General features: G+C 41.6%; 1 protein-coding gene across 1 annotated transcript in view; it reads left to right on the forward strand.

The window, feature by feature from the left end:
* The first annotated feature begins 13,548 nt into the window (after positions 1-13,548).
* tdrd1 (tudor domain containing 1) overlaps positions 13,549-23,837 on the forward strand; it is a 53,947-nt gene continuing 43,658 nt past the window's right edge. The window contains exons 1-2 of the mRNA XM_072239666.1: positions 13,549-13,597; positions 16,376-16,432. The gene's annotated coding sequence lies outside the window, so the exon portion shown is untranslated. The remainder of the gene's footprint in view (positions 13,598-16,375; positions 16,433-23,837) is intronic.

Consider the following 23,837-nt stretch of genomic DNA (forward strand, 5'->3'; position numbering starts at 1 on the left):
CATTCACCGCCGGATCGTCTCCACTGCTCTATGCTTGGGTCAGGCCTCCTTGCATTGCCTGACAGGATGAGTGAGCCAAAGAATGGCCCAGCATACTTCAGGGAAGTCATCTGCCAACATGAGCACATGATCCAGAAGCAGCAAGAAACCATTGACTATTTGTCCTCCACTTTCATCCAACCCTCTGCCTTGGTGCGACGACTCTGTACCAGTCAACCTCCTCCATCTGAGCACCAGATTCCTATGCCTGACTGCTTCAATGGATCTCCAACCTGATGCCCCAACTTCATGTCCCAGTGCCCCTTATACTTTGAGCTCTAGCTGTCCCTGTATTCTACAGAATGGGTCAAGATCACCTTTACTCATCTCTACTGACTGGGCAAGTTCTGACCTGGACCACTGCTAACTGGGATAATAAACCCCCGTCTGCAACAAGTGTGAAGACTTCACTGCTGAGATGCACTGGGTTTTCGAACATCCAGGAAGTGGAAGGAAAGCAACTCAACTGATAGTTCGCCTGCATCATGGCTGATGCTCTGTGCTGGATTACATGGTGGAGTCCAGGACCCTCAGGGTGGAGTGCTGAAGTGCTATTAGTCTATAACCATCATGGCCTAGCGGAATACTTGACAGACAAGCTGTCTACTCAGGAGATACCCACAGACCTCAAAGGTTCATTACTCTGGCTCTTCATATTGACCAGTGTCTTATGATATGACCCTCTAGGTTATCACCAATGCCTCCAAAATGCAGGCAGTTAGGGAAAGCTTCCTTAACACCCCAGAGAGCACGAGTGTTGGTGGAAAAGCAACTCGTGTGCCTAATGTGGAGCAGTCGACCATCAATGCATCAAATGCTCACTGCATCCAGAAAAATGGCAGCTCCAGGTAGAAATAAGGTGCTTCGCATCTGGCAAGCTCTCCCCGGTCCCTTGATCCAACACTATAGCCTATCTCACTCTCTGTCCTCCTCCACACTCTGTTGGCCTAACATGCACAGTGCCATTATGGAGTAGGAGACAGGGAGGTACTCATTATTAAATGGACTTGAAGGAATGGAGACATTGGCTGTTGGGAAACATTGAGCCCTTCCTGAACTGGACTGACCAGATATCCACAAAACAGACCTGCTACCTCAACCCACATCAGGCCCGATGGGTCATCATCTTCGAACAATTCAACTTCATCTCCTATTGAACCCATTTTTCACCCCTTCAACATCATGACAGGTGACCTTTGGGGTCTGGGATGGTCAGAATGCACACACAGCCTGCGCACAAGAGCATCGGAAAGCACCGAGAGTCCATCCAATTCCTTCTGATCAACTCACCCAACACTTCTCTCATCCTGGGTTACACCTGGTTCTCCACTTGTTACCTTCATCCAGTTCACTGCTGAGCTTGGGACCCTCCTGCCAAACCACCTGCTTGCAACCTCAACATAAATCTGTGGAGACAGAGGAAATCCTTGACATCACCAAATTCCCTTCAGGACAATGTGTTGCACCGGGTTTCACAATTCTTTTCTTGCTTCTGGAAAGACGACTACTCCCTCCTCAGAGAGGTTGTCCTCTGGCTATCATCCGCAGAACAACCGGAATTTCCCTAATTCCCAGGATGGCGGGACTGTCATATGTCAAAAGATTGGAGCGACTGGGCTTGTATACTCTGGAATTTAGAAGGCTGAGAGGGGATCTTATTGAAACATATAAGATTATTAAGGGATTGGACACGCTGGAGGCAGGAAGCATGTTCCCGCTGATAGGTGAGTCCAGAACCAGAGGCCACAGTTTAAGAATAAGGGGTAGGCCATTTAGAACGGAGTTGAGGAAAAACTTTTTCACCCAGAGAGTGATGGATATGTGGAATACTCTGCCCCAGAAGGCTGTGGAGGCCAAGTCTCTGGATGCTTTCAAGAAAGAGATAGATAGAGCTCTTAAAGATAGTGGAATCAAAGGTTATGGGGATAAGGCAGAAACTGGATACTGATTGTGGATGATCAGCCATGATCACAGTGAATGGTGGTGTTGGCTCAAAGGGCCAAATGGCCTACTCCTGCAGCTATTGTCTATTGTCTATAACGTTCAGTCAAAAAGAGCCAATCAGCAATTGGAGAAGTTTCTGTGATGCTTTGCTGCCTCAAACCCTTCCACGTGGAAGAAGTATCTGCTCTGAGCCGAGCTGCCTCACAACCTACACACTATTCTGCTATAGATACCTCACCCTTTAGGGTGCTTCATGGCTACCAACCTCTGTTGTTCAAAAGTTCAAAGTAAATTTTATTATCAATGTACATGTATATTACTTCATACAACCCCGAGATTAATTTTCTTCTTGGCATACTCAATAAATCTATAATATAGTATTAATAACAGAACATATTTCATTTAGGTGTGCTCAATGGTTGGGAGGGCTTTACCTGTAATGGACTGGGCTGTATCCTCTACTCTTTGTAGGATTTTCCATTCAAGGGCATTGGTGTTTCCAGACCAGGCTGTGATGCAGCCAGTCAATATACTCTCCACTACATATCTATACAGGTTTGTCAAAGCTTTAGATGTCATGCTGAATCTCTGTAAACTCTTAAGGAAGTAGAGGCGCTGCCATGCTTTCTGTGTAATTGGACTTGTGTGTTGAGTCCAGGACAGGTCCTCCAAAATAATAACACCGAGGAATTAAAAGTTGCTAACCCTCTCCCCCTCTGATTCTCCAATAAGGACTGGCTCATGGACCTCTGGTTTCCTTCTCCTTAAGTCTATAACCATCTCCTAGCTGACATGGAGAAAGAGGTTGTTGTTATGACACCAGTCAACCCTCCTACATGCTGATTCATCACCACTTTGAATATGGCATTGGAGCTGTACTTAGCCACACAGTCATAAGTATAAAGCAAGTAGAGCAGGGGACTAAGCACACAGCCTCGTGGTGCATCTGTGCTGATGGAGATCACGAAGAAGATGTTGTTGCCAATCTGAACTGACTGTGGTGTGCAAGTGAGGAAATCCAGGATCCAACTGCACAAGGAGGTATCGAGGCCAAGGTATTGGAGATTATTGATTAGTTCTGCTGAAAGCGAGAGGTTAAAGATATCAGTGAACACTCCAGCCAGCTGATCAGCACAGGTCTTTAGTACTTAGCCATGTACGCTGTCTGGGCTGGATGCTTTTCATGGGTTCCCCCTTCTAAAAGCTGTTCATATGTTGGCTTCTGAGACTGAAATCAAGAGGATCTCGTTACTACTCATTACTATCTCGTTACTACTCTTACATTAACCCAATATGTGACAGATGTCATTGCGAGATAGCTTCTTTAACTCACATGTTTTGGTCATGTCCTTTGTTGGAAAAATACTGGAAAGATATTTTTCTCATTATTTCAACGGTTTTGAATATAGCCTTATTACCTCACCCAATTACTGCTATCTTTGGATTACCAATGATAGATCCAAGTTATCTAACCTCTTCAGCACGTAGGATGATTGCATTTCTTACTCTAATTGCTAGAAGATCTATTTTGCTGAATTGGAAAGAGATTAACCCTCCTACTATATTCCATTGGTTTTCACAAACTATGGTGTGTTTGAATTTGGAAAAAATTAGAAGTGCGGTTTATGACCCTTCCAATAAATTTGAAAAAACTTGGAGGCCATTTATTCAGCATTTTCATTTGATGTAAGTTGACCATTTCCAAACTTGTTTTATCTCTCTGTACTGCTGGTTGAGAGGAGTGGAGTCGTCGACACTAAGGTTTCCTTCTTTCCCATTTTTAAGTTGTTAGTACTGCCCAAGTCCTTAGTTTAGTTGACTAATTCTGTTTAGTTTTTTTTGGGATAGGGTTTTTTTCTTTTTCATGTTTTTTTCCAGTTTTTTTTGCTTTGTATTATTCATTCCTATTCTACACGATTGGGAGTTTTGTTAATTTATACTATTTGGTCTTATAATTATTTATTTTAACTGTAACAATGTATATCCTACTATTTGTAATATTGTTATGTTATGTTTTCATTCTATGAAATTAATAAAAAGATTGAAAAAGAAAGAAAGAGGATCATCAGGGAATGTGAGAGTTCATCATGCCTTTGCAAGCTTAAAAGGCATTGAACTCACCTGGAAGCAAAGCCATTCTGTCTCTTATGTTACTTGATTTAACTTTATAAGGCAATAGTATTTAAGCCCTGCCATAGCCTTTGTTGATTCAAGTTTGTTTTGGAATTGTTACCTTGCCCATGAGATGGTTTTCAGAAGATCATACTTGGACCTCTTGTAATTTTCTTGGTCACCTGACCTGAATGCCTCTGATTGTAAATCTCATGGTTTATCCAGGGCTTCTGATTGGGGAAGACCGAATGATTTTGTGGGGGCACATTGATCTACAGTTCTTTTAATAAAGTTACAACCATGGTGTATTCATTCAGATCCACAATCGAGTCCTTGAACATGGTCCAGTCCACCGACTTGAAGCAATCCTGTAGCCACTCCTCTGCCTCCTGTGACCACCTCTTTGTTGTCCTAATCTCTGGAGCTTTGCTCTTTAGACTCTGCCAGTATGCGGGTAGGAGAAGGGCAGCCAAGTGATCCGATTTACCGAAATGCGGTCTAAGCATGCGACAGCAGTCATTCCTTATCTTAGTACAGCAATGGTCTAGTGTGTTGGGATCTCTGATAGATACTACAGGTTATATATGCTGACGGTAATTGGGCAAGGTTTTCTTTAAATAAGCCTGGTTGAAGTCTCTGTCTGTAATTAAGAAATGCAGCAGGATGGACTGTTTCTTGTTTGGAGATGGCACCATGCAGTACTGTCAGCACTTGATTATAGTTGGATGCTGGTGGTTTGTAAACTCTGGTGAGGATCACAGGAGAATTCTATAGGTAAGTAGAATAGACAGCATTTGACCATTCAGTATTCGAGGACAGATGGACACAGTGAAGGTCCTGTCCTCCAGAGCCCTGATTCACCATTGCTGGAATGATTGGAGGAGGGTACAAAGTGCCATCGTAGCTGTCAAATGCGCCTACTGCCGTCAGGCCAACCACTAGCAGTGCTCAACCAAACTACTCCAGTCTGGAGTAGTCTGGCTGTCCACCCAAGGTCTTCTCCTACACATCGACTTCCACAACCACTCATCACAGTTCATCGATCCCTTCAAAATCACCCAACACATCAATCCAGTCACTCAACAGCTCCAGCTGTCACCATCCCTCAGGATCACACCTACCTTCCACATGTCCTGCCTCTAGCCCATTGTCCATGGACCACTTGAGACTGCACATCCAGAACCTGGGATGGTGGAAGGTGGTCCAATGTGTAGTTTGCTTGTTAATGGATTCAAGTCATCGTGGATGAGATGAGCAGAACTTGGTGCCTTTGGGAAGGGTACCACCCAGAGGAAAGGTCTTGGCTGAAGTCTTGGATCCATTGCTCAAAGAGGAGTTTTTCCAGACCCATCTGAATTGTCCTGAGGGCCAACTGTCGGTTGGAGGGTGGGTGAGCCCTACTCCCAGTGAAATCTCTGAGCTGCACATGCTAATAGGATTCACCTGCTGCTCATTCCAGATTCATCACCTGCAACCTATTTAACCCCACTTCTCATCCACTGTCCTTGTTCACTCATCGCATCAGATGGCCTCAAGTTGTTGCTCCTAGATTTCTTGCCTCTTGTCTAAAGTTTACCATGTTGTTTGCTGTGTTTGGTTTCTGTTCTCTCTTTGATGACATCTCATGGCTTGTTATTTTGCAGACGATTATCAAAGTTATCATTCACCGCCAAATCATCTCCACTGCCCTACATTTGGGTCAAGCCTCCTCTACAGCACATTGTGTAATCAGCAGTGAAGATTCCCATTTCCTACCTTCTAATGGAAGGAATACCATTGATGATGCAGATATCACAACATATTGTCAAGGCAATCTTACAGCATCTGCTAGGGTGATGAAACTTCAGCCTATATGACCTACCCATATCAATATATCCAAAGTCAAAAATCAAAGTAAATTTTATTATCAAAGTACAGGTATGGTACAACCCTAAGATTCATTTTCTTGTGGGCGTACTCAGCAAATCTATGGATTTGTAACTATAACAGGATCAAAGAAAGATCAACTAGAGTGCAGAAGACAAGAAACTGCAAATATAAATAAATAGTAATGAATAATGAGAACATGAGATTACAAGATAGAGTCATCAGAGAGAGATCGCTGGTTGTGGGAGTATCTCAATGGATGGGCAATTGAACGTAGTTATCGCCTTTGTTCATGAGCCTAATGGCTGTGTGGGTAGTAACTGTTATTGAACCTGGTGGTGCGAATCCTGAACCTCCTGTACCTTCTACCTGACGGCAGCAGTAAGAAAAGAGTGGGAGGTGGGGATCTCTAGATGCTGCTTTCCTATGACAGCATTTCATGTAGGTGTGTGCAATAGTTGGGAGGGCTCTACCCATGATGTACTGGGCCAAATCCACGACCTTTTGTAGGATTTTCCATTCAGATGCATTGGTGTTTCCATCGGTGATGCATCCAGTCAATCCACCACCACATAGCAATAGAAGTTTGTCACAGTTTTAAATGTCCCTTGTATTGACTTGCATGAAACAATTTACAGATAATGTAATACATGTGTTACTTTCAGTGAGGGGAAATAATGTCAAAGCTGCCTGGGAAAATGTATTTGAGTTACCCATACATGATTTAATCCTTTTGATTTGAATTTGATTTTTCCTACAAGAATACTTGTCTTAACCCTCTTTGTTATTTCACCTTCTGTAAATAATTTAGTATTGAATTAAATACTGAAATTTTAAGATTGCTGATTTAGACTTCATATTTCTCAATAAGTTGATTATCCAACTGGTTAAGATGACAAACTATTAATCATCCCCAGGAAAAAGTTTGAAGATCAATATAAAAGGCACTGTGTTGTTTTTCTTTTCTTATTCCAAGTTATTCCCCCAGGTTTAAGACTACTGAACTCCCTGCCACCACCCAGCTCTCATCACGCATTAAGTACCAGTAGCCTTATACTGTGTACTTTTTAAAACTTGAGTCATAAACGTACCTTATTATTTGTTAATCTATTATTAATTTTGGACCGCACTCCTGAGGTTTTAGAGTTTATTTTATGTATATATTTTTTGTCATGCTGCAAAACATTGAGCTACTAAACTGTATTTCATTGCTCCACAACAATGACAATAAAGATATTCTTCTTAATATTACTTAACACATTATCTGTGAGTTATGTCCTGTGTTGCTAGAGGAATGTTTCATTTGGCGGTATATATGTATATAGCTGAATGACAATAAACTGAACTATTGAATGTTAGTGAGCAAAAATATTAGTGAACCGGAGGAATTCTTGACATTTATATTACATACTTATGGTAATTGGTGCATGCTTTATTGTCTCTTGATTAGGGAAATGTTACATATAATCTACAGGATGTGTGGGCACGTGGCCAAATGGTTAAGGCATTGGACTAGTGACCTGAAGGTCGTGAGTTCGAGCCCCAGCTGAGGGAACGTGTTGTGTCCTTGAGCAAGGCACTTAATCACACATTGATCTGCGACGACACCGGTGCCAAGCTGTATGGGTCCTAATGCCCTTCCCTTGGACAACATTGGTGTCGTGGAGAGGGGAGACTTACAGTATGGGCAACTGCTGGTCTTCCATACAACCTTGCTCAGACCTGCGCCCTGGAGAGTGAAGACTTTCCAGGCGCAGATCCATGGTCTCGCAAGACTAACGGATGCCTTTAATCTACAGGCTGCAAAAGCTAAATTATTTAAAGGGAACCCCCTTTTGCACTCCAACACCATACTCTTCCAAATCATCGTCTTCATTTTTGCACTTTGGGAGCACTTGCAGCAGTAAACACTGGCGTCAGGCGCAGCTAGATCAAAATCAGTCTGAACTTTTCTTGCCAGACAATTAAATCCTACCGGATGGCCGAATTTGGAAGCCCATTCCCAGCAATTCATTAATCAGCAGGCGTACTGGGGTTTGGGTTAGGGCGCATGCGTAGTGGGAGGGCGGGAGGGACGGAGCACATGTTTTCAGCTTGCGGTGGCGGGCTACGGCGCAGGCGCAGTGGGAGGGCGGGTCAGGGCACGTGGGTTCCGTTTGCGGAGGCGGGCTACGGCGCAGGCGCAGTGGGAGGGCGGGTCAGGGCACGTGGGCTCAGTGTGCGGTCGGGAGTGGGTCTTGTGTGCCTAACGGTCGGAGCGCCGGGGGCGAGAAGACGGTACCTTCCTGTTAAATAGTAGTTTAAATGGGCTTCAGTTACCTGACCTCGCCCTGGGGTGGGCAAAGGTGTTGAAAATGATTAGTTCTGGTCATGGATGGTAACAGAATTACGGTTAATTTATTTAACGGGACTTTAAACAAGCGAAAGCCTGGTCTGACATGAAAACGTGGGGCTTCAGGGGTTTATTCACCAGTTCTGGGCCCTAATCCTATTTAGGAATTGCCCCATATAAAGGCCGCCCCGAAAGGCGGGAGTGGTTGCGGCAAGGAACGAGCTCCCCTCAGTCTGGCTGCCCAGCCTTGGCGTCATGGAGGCGGTTTATAACCGCAGGCACCTCGCAGCTTTTAACCGGGTCGATATGTTCTTGTTTAATTTGTTTTCCCTTTGAATGTTGTGCATCCGATATTATGTGCCCTCTAATGCTGCCACAAGCCAGTTTTTCGTTGCACCGGTGCACCCATGTACTTCTACATATGGCGTCTCGATTTTGAATTTAATTGACAATATAATGGTTAAGTTAGTAACCTGGTAACCAGGGATCTCAATCATTGGTCAAGGTGTTACAACGTGTGAGCTGCAAAATTTAAATTTTGGACATTGATGATGAGTATGAAATCAGTGGATTATTCTACTGGCTTTGTATGTGAACAAGCTCCCATAGCATTATATTCTAACATCTTTACATTCTTTACTCCCAGGAATGGCAGATAGTTTCTCCTTTACCCGCGTTTAATAATTTTCTTTTTCAGTTTCATATGCTTTTGATGGTATTTGTTACAATACTGGAGTGCCATAGTTACCATATTGTGATTATCGTATGTTTTATGATTTGGACAAAATTGACTGGTGTGGCTTAAAAACAACGCATTTTTTAAAAAAACCTAAGCATAGCTGTAATCACTCCACTGTCGACGTTTCTCTGAAATTCAACCTTGATTTTAAAAAAAATTAGTATCTGAAGCAGGATTTGAATCTCATGATTAGGGAAGTATAAAGATAGAATTCACTAAAAGTAAATCTGAAGAACGGGTGGAAAATCCCACTGAATGGAGTTTCTATCAGTGAATATTTTTAAAAAGGTTTGAGAAGGCAAACTTTCTAAAGATTGGAAAGGCAAACGAATTGAAATTAGGTGTTGTATCAACATTTATTGGAAACTACATGTGAGGATATTAAAGAAGGATTCAGTGGTGTTAAGTCATTGTAATTTTTGAAAGATTAATACATATTTTGTTCAAAGATTATCAGTTGGTGTAATTCACTTGTCCAAGGGAGAGTGAAGGGTTACAAGCTGACTATTCTTTATCTGAAATGCTTGGGTTGAATTATTTTGGATTTTGGGGTATATAATAAGATAGCTTGGGAAACCATCATTCCTGACTCTGAATTTATGTGCTACTGGTTAGCTGCATTTGTTCATCACATGTAAGTACTAAATAGTAAGAATTACATGTTGTTAATATAATGTGTGCAGGGTAACAAAAGCAGCACCAGAATACCTAAGTCAGCTGTTAAGCAACAAACAACAGGATTTCGATCTCCACCAAAGATGCTTTGTTTTGATTAATAGGTTACAGTACATTATCTATTACTTTTTAGGTTTTGTATTGAGTATAAAAACATTCAGCATTGTAGACTTGTTCTGGTGCTAGATTTTCATCAATAATGGCAAATCATTGGAGAATAAGGATGCTTATGTGAGGATGCTGTTCTTGGACTACAGTTCAGCATTCAACACCATAATTCCATTCAGGCTCGACAAGAAGCTCAGAGACCTCGGTGTTGACCCTACCTTGTGCAGCTGGATCCTGAACTTCCTGTCAGATCGCCAGCAGGTGTTAAGAGTGGTCTCCCTCACGTCCAACCCTCTGACTCTCAACACACAGCACCTCAGGGCTGTGTATTAAGCCCCCTACTTTACTCCCTGTATACCCATGACTTTGTCGCCACCCATAGCTCTAATCTAATTAAATTTGCCAATGATGCTATATTTGATTGGCTTAATCTCAAATAATAATGAGATGGCCTACAGGGAAAAAGTTATATCCCTGGCACAGTGGTGTCAAGAAAACAACCTCTCCCTCAATGTTGCAAAAACAAAGGAGCTGGTTGTGGATTACAGGAGGACTAGAGACAGGCTAACCCCTATTGACATCAGTGGATCTGGGGTTGAGAGGTTAAACAGCTTTATGTTCCTCGGCATCCACATCACCGAGGCCCTTGTGGTCTGTACACACTAGCTGTGTGGTGAACAAGGCACAACAGCGGTTCTTTTACCTCAGACGGTTGAGTAAGTTTGGTATGGGCCCCCAAATCCTATGAACTTCCTACAGGGGCACAATTGAGAGCATCCTGACTGTCTGCATTACTGCCTGGTATGGGAACTGTACCTTACTTAATCACAGGACTCCGCAGAGAGTGGTGTGGACAGGACAGCCCAGCACGTGTGGTTGTGAACTTCCCATTATTCAGGACATTTACAAAGACAGGTGTGTAAAACGGGCCCATAGGATCATTGGGGATCCAAGTCACCCCAACCACCATCTATTCCAGCTGCTACAATCTGTGAAACGGTATCGTAGCATAAAAGCTAGGACTAACTGGCTCTGGAACAGCTTCTTCCACCAGGCCATCAGACTGATTAACTCTCGCTGATTTGAGTGTGTTTCTATGTTACATTGACTGTTCTAATATAAATTACTATGATTGCACATTTAGACAGAGAGGTAACGTAAAGATTTTTACTTGGGTATGTAAAGGATGTAAGAAATAAGGTCAATTCAATTCAAATTCATCAATGAATTTCTCTGCTGCTTTCTGATCAGCTGATGCATTATCACCACAAATATTTAAAATTTGAATGCAGGGACATATCTGCCCCCAGCCTACTGGATATTCACAGTTCCCTTCAATTTTCAGTTCATTCCAATGAATTTTTTTTTGCTTCATAATCGGCATAGTTGGGTGGCAAATGTTCACTCCACTGCAAATCCTCTTTCAATATACAATTGAAATCTTTATTTTTCACTTTGTGCAGTGTTTTTCTATTTTTCATTAACAACTTTTCATTACAAATATGAGGTTATTTCTCAGAAGTGTCTGTGGTGCGCAAAGACCTTGGCATTGCCTGGGAGCCTTACTAACACTTGAATAGAATTTTCCATTTCTGATGTTACATCAGTGCTCAATAAAATTTCAGATTGCAGAGGTTTTCAGATTTTGGACTTTTTGGATAAGGAGTAGTCAACCTGGATTGGAAAACTATTGATTTCCTAATTTAGTATTCATGGTTGGAAGACTTGGGATTCATGATTCAAATAACATTAGCAAGTGCTCAGAAATACATGCATTTCTATTTGATCCTTGTCCAACTAACCAAACAAGTAAAGCAGTTATGTTATCTGTGGTGGATATGAATTTTCATAAGTCATTTCAAGAATATTCCAAATTACTTATACTCACTTTAAGGAAAACTGAGAGCAGATTGACTGAAAAACTATTCAATCTTTAACCACAGTGCCCACCAAGGGTCAGTGCATTATAGTTTTTGTAGTGTAAATTTACATCAGAGGGGCACACTATAATAAGGTGAATGCTATATTCCTATTTACCCCCCACACCCTTTCATAATTTAGCTGTTAAAACAGAAAGCTCTATGGATTTTTGTTTGTTAAACAGTAGTTTGACTAGTATCTGTATGTAACTAACTGTACTTGTGCTCAGTAAATGGGGAAAAAAGTATTTTGAGGGCAGTCAATTGTATAACTTTTTAGGATTAATTGTTTTAAATCATAGATTGCATGCAGCTGTTTAACTCTACAGATCTCATGTTGTATTTTCCACGTGATTTATTGTTTTAAATTCTCAGTGTTTACCATTTTCTTGTCTTATTTTAAGTGGGCAAGTAAGTATTCTAAAGCAATTTGGCAATTTAAAAATTCAAAATGGTTAATTAAATCTTATTTCACAATGTTGCAACTCATCGTTTTCAGGAAAACTGATTAGATGACTTTTCCAATTGTGTTCTGTATTTGTGTTATTTAAAGAATCATATAAAGATTTGATTGATTTTGTAATCTTTTTATTTCAAACCTGCAGGTCTTTTTTAAACTCTTAAGGATTACCTTCCAAAGAGATGTCAGAAGAGAAAATTGGCTTTTACTAATTTGATACTGCAAAATTTGTATAACTTAAACCATAAGATAGATTGTAAAAAGTGGCAAGATAGAGATGAAAAACACCTTGGATACAGTACCCACAGTCATTGAAAGTGAACGTTCCTGTCCTAATTTTGCAGTTAATAAATCTGCATTTGCTACCTTTCCAAAAAGGAGAAGCTTTAATATCTGTGAGCTAACCAAGCAATACTCTGCTGTTTCTACTCACCAGTCAAAATTTAGCAATGAAGGGAAATTCATTGAGAAGAATGGTGGATTATTGCAACAACTGAATGGACAAATTCAGCAAAAATTTTACATTGAAGGTAATTGCTTATGTATTGCATTTTCAAGAAATTTATTTTGATTTGATATGAGGGATGCATTACATTTGGAATCTAGGAAAGAACAAAGCTTGTATAGTGGAGTGGGAAAGGCTGTCTTATAAGGATAAACTGTCTAGCTAAATGGTGTTCTGCCAGGCTGGTGTTTAAGTTATGCAAATAACAAATGTAACGAGAATTTAGTTTGAAAATAATTGGAAAATGTATTATGTTTCAAATTTTGCATTGCAAATTCTAAATAGCTTTTTTTCCCTGAACTCTGTAGAAAATGGAAAATCGTTTCTTTGAAGGATTTGGGGGTATTATTCAATGTTTAAAGGAGCTCTGCAATTTGTTATAATTTCAGAAATGCGTATTTTTTGTACCTGATTACCAATCATGCCCCATCACTTCCACCAGTGAACTACATATAGGTGCAATTTTATGTGGTGCTTTGCAGCATTTCATCAAAGCTTTTAAGGTTTCTCAAACTTTGAATTTCCAGCCACCAAAAAAAAAGGTCACCATTAGAACACCATCTCAGTGTTCCCCTCAAATTTTCAAATCATTATCACTAGGGCATGTTGTGGATTAATGTCTTGGGGCAGTATCCTGGAATTTTAAGGATGAACAAATATTAAAAGTGTCTACTTCATAACTATACAAAAATGTTTTCTTAGATATTCCAGTAAAAATAAGTTGAAGTAAATAGTTTTAATCAGATATATAAAATTTGTAATTGCAGGCAGATATCAGGGTACAAGTGTTGGTAACCTAAACCGTAAGTTGAAAACACAAAAGCCATGTATGGGAGGCAATCACAGAAACAGTGAGCAGGCAGGGGAAGAGTGGCCATCAACTGGCCACACTGATGAGGTGAGTCTGCTCAATTCTCCCAGCTTTGCTTGTCTAGATCTAGCCCCTAATTATTTGTGGGTTGGGGAGAGATGATGCTAGAATGTGCCTCATTTTCAGCTGGTAGAAGATATCTGTAGCAGCCAACAAATTTATACCCATCCATCCCACCAACCTCTCAAGTATGTAGGGTGTCTATAATATATAGTTGGGCATTTCTAACCTAAGGAGCTCCTGTAGTTTAAATATTTGAAGAATTTGGTATTTTATTCTATTTGATCTGAGTTACTTTTCTCTTTGGTGTATGGTTCTTTGTTTACTTTGGAAGCAAATAGCTTTTACTACATAAATACTATACTATTTGTCCCTGCATTCTGATTGCTCCGGCAAGGATCAGCAACTTTATTTTCTTGACCCTCTTCATCTAGCCTTGTTGACTTTTGGTTGATGCATATTGGGATCTATTTTGTTGAGCATTCCAGGTGATTAAGGACCAGGTAGGTCCAACTGGTCACTTTTATTGGACAGATATACATGGTTGCTTAGTCTATTTTTAATTGAAGGTTCAAGGCCCTCTTCTCTGATTTCCCCCTTTAATATTTCAAAACACATTTTAATTTGCGTATGTCAGTTTTTGACATAGTGTTTAACAGTTGAGAACTTTACAGAATCACTTGTCATTCATGATAAAGGCTACTAACAGCACTTTGCTTATTGTGTTAATTCTGTTTTGATATTCTATTCAGCTGGGCATACAAGGAAATGCTTTCAATTCCGTGCCAAACCCGTGGCCTTTACCTTCCTATGAGTGCCAACAAGTTGTCAGAGGCCCAGTCATCAGTGCAATGCCGGAGTAGATATTTATCCCTGCATTGTAATTGCTCCTGTAAGGATCAGCAACTGTTGCTTCCTAACTCTCTTCATTTAGTCTTATTGACATTTGGTTGACACATTTTGGTATCTGTTTTTCAGAGCATTGAGGACTTAGTAGGTCCTTAACATTAATCTTGGAGTCCATGTGTGCAGATTCCTCAAAGTTGCTGAACAAGTTGATAGGGTGGTTAAGAAGATATATGTTGTGTTGGCATTCATTAGTTGGGACTGAATTCAAGAGCTGCAAGGTAATGTTACAGCTCGGTAAAACTAATTTAGTCAATATTTGGAACGTTCAGTTCTGGTTGCCTCATATAGGAAGGATGTTGAAGCTTTAGAGGGGTTGCAGAGGAGGTTTACCAGAATGCTACTTGGATTAGAAAATAACTTGAGGATAGGTTGAGCAAGCTAGGGCTTTTCTCTGGAAAGGAGGATGAGAAGTGACTTGATAGAGGTGAGATAAGAGGCATAGATAGTAGACAGCCAGAGTTATTTTTCCAGGGCAGAAATAGCTAACATGGGGCATAACTTTACAGTGATTGAAGTATGGGGGTGATCTCAGAGGTAAGTTTCTTTAGAGTGATGTGTGCGTGAAATGCTCTGCCAGGGTTGGTGGTAGGGGCAAATACATTAGGGACATTTAAGAGTTTCTTACGTAGATGGATGAAAGAAAAATGGAGGGCTATGTGGAAGGGAAAGGTTAAAGTAGGTCAATAGATCAGCACAACATTGTGAGCTGAAGGGCCTGTATTCTGCTATACTGTTCTATGAAAGTTTGAGATGTATACTGAATGCAGAATCTTAAATTGGCTGGTTGGACTTTGTCAGTAATTTATCTGCAACTCTGCACTAATAGATTCCACAAAAATATAGCTGGGGTGAACTTCAAACTTTCATTGCTGTTGCCTGTTCAGATTGTGCTATGAGCGTTATTTAATAAAGCATCTCTTCGTAAAGATGAACGTGCCAGCTTACTAATGTTAGTGATTCTGGGTAGAAGATCAAGCCATCAAACTATGTCCTAGAGGTTTTGTTCTGGTTTGATTTTTTTAAAAAATTGTTGAATACTTTTAATGGTTATTTTGTGGGGCATTGATTTATTAGCTCTGAAGTTGCATTTCAGCCTGGTATAGCAACTGATCTGCTTTGGAACCTGCAGCAAATGCGTCTTCACAGTATGTTGCTTTAGGAAGGCTAACTGTATTGTTCAGAGTGTTTACCACCCTGGCCATTCCCCTTTCTCTTCTGCCTTATGTGATAAGAGATTGAAAGCCCAGATGTCCAGATTTGAGAGCAGTTTCTTCCCCAGTGCTTCAGACTTCTGAACTAATTGCTTCTTTCTCACACTCTTTTTGGTGCTGCCTAGTTCTTCCTCTCTTGGTTATTGTGCTATTATCACTTCAATATTTGTTTTGCACAACTTCAGGTTACACTCTAGTCTTTGCACCATTCTGCAATTTTGTGCTCATTGTTATATTTATTATTAGCATGTGTGCTGCTGACTCTGTTTCATGATGAGCATTGAATCTCATTGCATCCTGGTGTATATGACAATAACCTGATATGTCTTTTCCTTTTAAAAGCTTTTCTCTGAAATTGGATGTTCTGGTTTGCCATAACAGAGTCTTATGTGCAAGACCTTGATGGTTTTTAGGTGCTTGACATTTAAGGTTAGGTTGGAATCTATGAAAGTTAAATCTATACTTTTTCTTTGTCTGCTAGTGATTCTGTTGGTGCCAAGTTTTTCTAACTGTCTTGGAAGGCAAGAAAAGAGGGAAAGTAGATTCTGAAGTTTAATTGTTAATATTAATACTTTTTTTTAGTGAAGCTGGCTATTTACTGTATAGCTAAATAATATTTTTGGTGATGTGGGACAGTTGATACCCCTCCAAGGCAATTTTTTTAAGCTGATGTTTTATTTTGTAGGACAGAGTTCAGCATCAAACCATTGCCCCTTCTCCATCAGAATCGACTGAAAACAATGTAAGCAATTTTTTAAAAAGTTGTGATTACAATATTGTGAAATCTGTGAAAAGACCATAAGGCAAAGGAGCAGAAGCTGGCCATTCGGCCTATCGAGTCTGCTCCACCATTTTATCATGAGCTGATCCATTCTCCCGTTTAGTCCCACTCCCCCGCCTTCTCACCATAACTTTTGATGCCCTGGCCACTCAGATACCTATCAGTCTCTGCCTTAAATACACCCAATGACTTGGCCTTCACTGCTGCCCGTGGCAACAAATTCCATAGATTCACCACCCTCTGGCTAAAAAAAATTTCTTCACATTTCTGTTCTGAATGGGTGCCCTTCAATCTGTAAGTCATGCCCCCTCGTACTAGACTCCCCCCCCCCCCCCATCATGGGAAACAACTTTGCCACATCCACTCTGTCCATGCCTTTTAACATTCGAAATGTTTCTATGAGGTCTCCCCTCATTCTTCTAAACTCCAAGGAATACAGTCCAAGAGTGGACAAACGTTCCTCATATGCTAACCCTCTCATTCCCGGAATCATTCTAGTGAATCTTTTCTGTACCCTCTCCAACGTCAGCACATCCCTTCTTAAATAAGGAGACCAAAACTGCCCACAGTACTCCAAGTGAGGTCTCACCAGCGCCTTATAGAGCCTCAACATCACATCCCTGCTCCTATACTCTATTCCTCTAGAAATGAATGCCAACATTGCATTCGCCTTCTTCACCACTGACTTAACCTGGAGGTTAACCTTAAGGGTATCCTGTATGAGGACTCCCAAGTCCTATTGCATCTCAAAACTTTGAATTCTTTCCCCATTTAAAAAATGCTTCTGAATGTTTCAGAAAAGCTTCTGAAACATGTCGCGGAACCAACTAGAGAGCAGGCCATTCTAGACTGGGTATTGAGTAATGAGGAAGGGTTAGTTAGCAATCTGGTCATGCGAGGCCCCTTGGGTAAGAGTGACCATAATATGGTGGAATTCTTCAGTAAGGTGGAGAGTGATATAGTTAATTCAGTAACAAAGGTTCTGAACTTAAAGGAGGGTAACTTTGAAGGTATGAGACGTGAATTAGCTAAGATAGACTGGCAAATGATACTTAAAGGGTTGACAGTGGATATGCAATGGCAAGCATTTAAAGATTGCATGGATTAACTACAACAATTGTTCATCCCAGTTTGGCAAAAGGATAAACCAGGGAAGGTAGTGCACCTGTGGCTGACAAGGGAAATTAGGGATAGTATCAATTCCAAAGAAGAAACATACAAATTAGCCAGAAAAAGCGGCATACTTGAGGACTGGGAAAAATTCAGAGTCCAGCAGAGGAGGACAAAGGGCTTAATTAGGAAAGGGAAAAAAGATTGAGAGAAAGCTGGCAGGGAACATAAAAACTGACTGTAAAAGCTTTTAAAGATATGGAAAAGAAGAAGATTGGTTAAGGCAAATATAGGTCCCTTACCGTCAGAAACAGTTGAATTGATCATGGGGAACAAGGACGTGGCAGACCAATTGAATAACTACTTTGGTTCTATCTTCACTAAGGAGGACATAAATAATCTTCCGGAAGTAGTAGGGGACTGGGGGTCGAGTGAGATGGAGGAACTGAGGGAAATACATGTTAGTAGGGAAGTGGTGTTAGGTAAATTGAAGGGATTAAAGGCAGATAAATCCCCAGGGCCAGATGGTCTGCATCCCAGAGTGCTTAAGGAAGTAGCCCAAGAAATAGTGGATGCATTAGTGATCATTTTTCAAAACTCTTTAGATTCTGGATTAGTTCCTGAGGATTGGAGGGTGGCTAATGTAACTCCACTTTTTAAAAAAGGAGGGTGAGAGAAACGGGGGAATTATAGACCGGTAAGCCTGACATCAGTGGTGGGGAAAATGCTGGAGTCAATTATCAAAGATGTGATAACAGCACATTTGGAAAACGGTGAAATCATCGGACAAAGTCAGCATGGATTTGTAAAAGGAAAATCATATCTGACGAACCTCATAGAATTTTTAGAGGATGTAACTAGTAGAGTGGATAGGGAAGAACCAGCGGATGTGGTATATCTGTATTTTCAAAAGGCTTTTGACAAGGTCCCACACAGGAGATTAGTGTGCAAACTTAAAGCACATGGTATCGGGGGTATGGTATTGATGTGGGTATAGAATTGGTTGGCAGACAGGGAGCAAAGAGTGGCAATAAACGGGCCCTTTTCAGAATGGCAGGCAGTGACTAGTGGGGTACCGCAAGGCTCAGTGCTGGGACCCCGGTTGTTTACAATATATATTAATGACTTAGACTAGGGAATTAAATGCAGCATCTCCAAGTTTGCGGATGACACGAAGCTGGGCGGCAGTGTTAGCTGTGAGGAGGACGCTAAGAGGATGCAGGGTGACTTGGATAGGTTAGGTGAGTGGGCAAATTCATGGCAGATTCAATTTACTGTGGATAAATGTGAGGTTATCCACTTTGGTGGCAAGAACAGGAAAACATTATTATCTGAATGGTGGCTGGTTAGGAAAAGGGGAGGTGCAATGAGACCTGGGTGTCATTGTACATCAGTCATTGAAAGTGGGCATGCAGGTACAGCAGGTGGTGAAAAAGGTGAATGGTATGCTGGCATTCATAGCAAGAGGATTCGAGTACAGGAGCGGGGAGGTACTACTGCAGTTGAACAAGGCCTTGGTGAGACCACACCTGGAGTATTGTGTGCAGTTTTGGTCCCCTAATCTGAGGAAAGACATCCTTGCCATAGAGGGAGTACAAAGAAGGTGTACAAACAGAGTGTACAAAGTACAAACAGAGTGTGGGAATAAAGGGATCCTATTCTGGCTGGCTGCCGGTTTCCAGTGGTGTTTCACAGGGGTCAGTGTTAGGACTGCTGCTTTTTATGATGTATAGTCAATGATTTGGACCATGGGATTAATGGATTTGTGGCTAAATTTGCTGATGATACAAAGATAGGTGGAGGAGAGGGTAGTGTTGGTGAAACAGCCTGCAGAGAGACTTAGATAGGTTAGGGGAATGGGCAAAGAAGTGGCAAATGAAATACAATGATGGAAAGTGTATGGTCATGCACTTTGGTGGAAGAAGTAAATGGGCAGACTATTATTTAAATAGGGAGAGAATTCAAAATGCAGAGATGCAAAGAGACTTGGGAGTCCTTGTGCAGGATAACCTAAAGGTTAACCTCCAGGTTGAGTCGGTGGTGAAGAAGGCGAATGCAATGTTGGCATTCATTTCTAGAGGTACAGAATATAAGAGCAGGGATGTAATGTTGCGGCTTTATAAAGCACTGGTGAGACCACACGTGGAGTATTGTGTGCAGTTTTGGGTTCCTTATTTTAGAAAGGATGTACTGACATTGGAGAGGGTTCAGAGAAGATTCATGAGAATGATTCCAGGAATGAAAGGGTTACTGTATGAGGAACATCTGGCAGCTCTTGGGCTGTATTCCCTGGAGTTCAGGAGAATGAGGGGGGATCTCATAGAAACATGCTAAATGTTAAAAGGCCTGAACAGATTAGATATGGCAAAGTTATTTCCCATGGCAGGGGAGTCTGGGACAAGAGGGCATGACTTCAGGATTGAAGGACGTCCATTTAGAACAGAGATGCGGAGAAATTGCTTTAGTCAGAGGGTGCTAAATCTGTGGAATTTGTTGCCATGAGTGGCCGTGAGGCCAAGTCATGGAATGTATTTAAGGCAGAGATAGATAGGGTATGGAGTGAAAGCAGGGGTGTAGGGATGACTGGAAGAATTGGATCAGCCCATGATTGAATAGCGGAACAGACTCGATGGGCCAAGTGGCCTGCTTCTGCTCCTATATTTTATGGTTTTTATGGTTCACCAGATTGATTCCTGGGATGGCAGGACTTTCATATGATGAAAGACTGGATCGGCTAGGCTTGTACTCTCTGGAATATAGAAGATTGAGGGGGGATCTTATTGAAACGTATAAAATTCTAAAGGGATTGGACAGGCTAGATGTAGGAAGATTGTTCCCGATGTTGTGGAAGTCCAGAACAAGGGGTCACAGTTTGAGGATAAAGGGGAAGCCTTTTAGGACTGAGATGAGGAAAAACTTCTTCACACAGAGTGGTGTGTCTGTGGAATTCTCTGCCACAGGAAACAGTTGAGGCCAGTTCATTGGCTATATTTAAGAGGGAGTTAGATATGGCCCTTGTGGCTAAAGGGATCGGGGGTATGGAGAGAAGGCAGGTACAGGGTTCTGAGTTGGATGATCAGCCATGATCATACTGAATGGCAGTGGAGGCTTGAAGGGCTGAATGGCCTACTCCTGCACCTATTTTCTATGTTTCTATGAAAGTAAAATTATGTCACACTTTTAAAATTGAAGCATCACTTTATTGCATTCAGTGGATTGTTTAATCATTTTGTGGCCTTCATCATTGCTGCATTTAAGAAATTATTCCTTTATTTCTTTCCATCATTATTTGAATTTCTTTTACTGTTTTGTTCCTATTTTTATCAGTTTAATTTGAAATAATTTGTTTACTTTTTTATTTCCATGTAATTCAGTAAACAGACTCTTTGATTCAAAACTAATCAGACCAAATTTTTCAATGTGTTTATCTTCAATTGAGCTGTATCTTTCATTGCTTGAATACCAAGCACCTTCTTGAAAACCTCAGAGAACTGGACTCAAAAATACAGGTCCACAATCCCTTGTCCGAAATCCTTGGGGCCAGTTGCATTTCAAAATTCAGAATTTTTCAGATTTTAGACCCCCCTGCCATACCAAAACACGTATGCTCAAGTCCCTTATTTCAGGGGTCCCCAACCTCTTTTGCACTGCGGACCGGCTGACCGGCGGGGGGGGGGGGGTGCGCCAACGGACAAGAGTAGCAGTCAAATATGTTGTTTACCCCGAGAAAGACTACAATCACCATGAAGCCTTGCGCGGGCACCAGTACGCATGCGTGAACATGCCGATTTTTTCCCTACAAGTCGTTTTTGGCGATTCTGTTTCGGGGGGGGGTGGGTGGTTGAATCATGACCGGAATATAGGTGTTAAGTGGCTAATAAACACTTTCAGAAACAAAATTGAGTGTATCTAACAAATTTAATATTAAACACACAGTGCATATTTTCCTCGTATGAATATAGTGGTAAGTCAATTATCAGGGGAGGACAGGCGAGCTTGAAGTAAGTGTGGAATGAACTTCCAGTAGAAGTGGCAGAGGCAGGTTCAATGTTATCATTCAAAGAAAAATTGGATAGATATATGGACAGGAAAGGAATGGAGGTTTGTGGGCTGAGTGCAGGTCGGTGGGACTAGGTGAGAGTAGCATTCGGCATGGACTAGAAGGGCTGAGATGGCTGTTTCTGTGCTGTAATTGTTATATGGTTACATAAGTCACTTATAAGTCAATAGCATCATAACATTTTAAGTAATGTTTGGATATTAAACACACAGCACATATTTTCCCTGTATGAACATATAAAATCATTGTAACGCACTAATATGGCCGAATCAGTGGGAGCCCTGGCCTTGTTTTCCTGCAACAAGATGGTCCTATCGAGGGGTGATGGGAGACAGCGATACTCGAAGGGGTTCCTTATGTCTAGTCTGTTACGCAATTTAGTTTTCGTTGCATTCATTGCAGAAAACCCCACTTCGCAGAGATATGTTGGAAATGGAAGCAACTTTTTCAGTGTTTCCCTGGCTATCTCAAGCTATTTAGCCTTGACTTTGATCCAGAATGCCGGCAGAGATGTTATGTCAAACATACTTTTCAGCGCGCTGTCATTTGCAAGCTCGAGGAATTGATCTTCTTCCAGCGCTGATATGGATGATGCGTGCATAATGACCGCGTGTGCGTTCAAGCTCAACAGTGGGCTTGACAGGGAATGAGGAAAGGTGCTGCTGACTCCTATCGCCAAATCATATTGTTTCCTCGCTGCCTGGTAGCACATGCTTTGTGGCCTGGTGGTTGGGGACCTCTGCTGTATTTAACCTGTCTCAGTGTGGTAGACTTTAGGACCCGGCGGCACACCAAACCTATGCACATCCTCCCGTATGCTTTAAATCATCTCTAGATTACTTATACCTAATACAATGTAAATGCCATGTAAGTAGTTACACTGTATTAGACCATAAGACAAAGGAGCAGAAGCAGGCCATTCGGCCCATCGAGTCTGTTCCGCCATTTTATCATGAGCTGATCCATTTTATCCTATTTAGTCCCACTGCCCCGCCTTCTCACCATAACCTTTGATGCCCTGGCTACTCAAATACCTATCAATCTCTGCCTTAAATACACCCAATGACTTGGCCTCCACTGCTGCCTGTGGCAACAAATTCCATAGATTCACCACCCTCTGACTAAAAAAATTTCTTCGCATTTCTGTTCTGAAAGGGCGCCCTTCAATCCTGAAGTCGTGCCCTCTTGTACTAGACTCCCCCGTCATGGGAAACAGCTTTGCCACATCCACTCTGTCCATGCCTTTTAACATTCGAAATGTTTCTGAGGTCTCCCCTCATTCTTCTAAACTCCAAGGAATACAGTCCAAGAGCAGACAAACGTTCCTCATATGTTAACCCTCTCATTCCCGGAATCATTCTAGTGAATCTTCTCTGTACCCTCTCCAACGTCAGCACATCCTTTCTTAAATAAGGAGATCAAAACTGCCCACAGTACTCCAAGTGAGGTCTCACCAGCACCTTATAGAGCCTCAACATCACATCCCTGCTCCTATACTCTATTCCTCTAGAAATGAATGCCAACATTGCATTCGCCTTCTTCACTGCTGACTCAACCTGGAGGTTAACTTTAAGGGAATCCTGTACGAGGACTCCCAAGTCCCGTTGCATCTCAGAACTTTGAATTCTTTCCCCATTTAAATAATAGTCTGCCCATTTATTTTTTCTGCCAAAGTGCATAACCATACACTTTCCAACATTGTACTTCATTTGCCACTTCTCTGCCCATTCTTCCAATATATCCAAGTCTCTCTGCAGACTCCCCGTTTCCTCAGCACTACCGGCCCCTCCACCTATCTTCGTATCGTCAGCAAACTTAGCCAGAAAGCCCTCTATTCCATAATCCAAATCGTTGATGTACAATGTAAAAAGAAGCAGCCCCAATACTGATCCCTGTGGAACACCACTGGTAACCGGCAGCCAACCAGAATAGGATCCCTTTATTCCCACTCTCTGTTTCCTGCCAATCAGTCAACGCTCTATCCACGTATGTAACTTTCCTGTAATTCCATGGGCTCTTATCTTGTTAAGTAGCCTCATGTGTGGCACCTTGTCAAAGGCCTTCTGAAAATCCAAATATACAGCATCCACTGCATCTCCCTTGTCTAGCCTACTGGTAATTTCCTCAAAAAATTGTAATAGGTTTGTCAGGCAGGATTTTCCTTTAAGGAATCCATGCTGAGTTCTGCCTATCTTG

This window comes from Mobula birostris, chromosome 21, assembly GCF_030028105.1.
Source record: "Mobula birostris isolate sMobBir1 chromosome 21, sMobBir1.hap1, whole genome shotgun sequence".
Lineage (NCBI taxonomy): Eukaryota > Metazoa > Chordata > Chondrichthyes > Myliobatiformes > Myliobatidae > Mobula > Mobula birostris.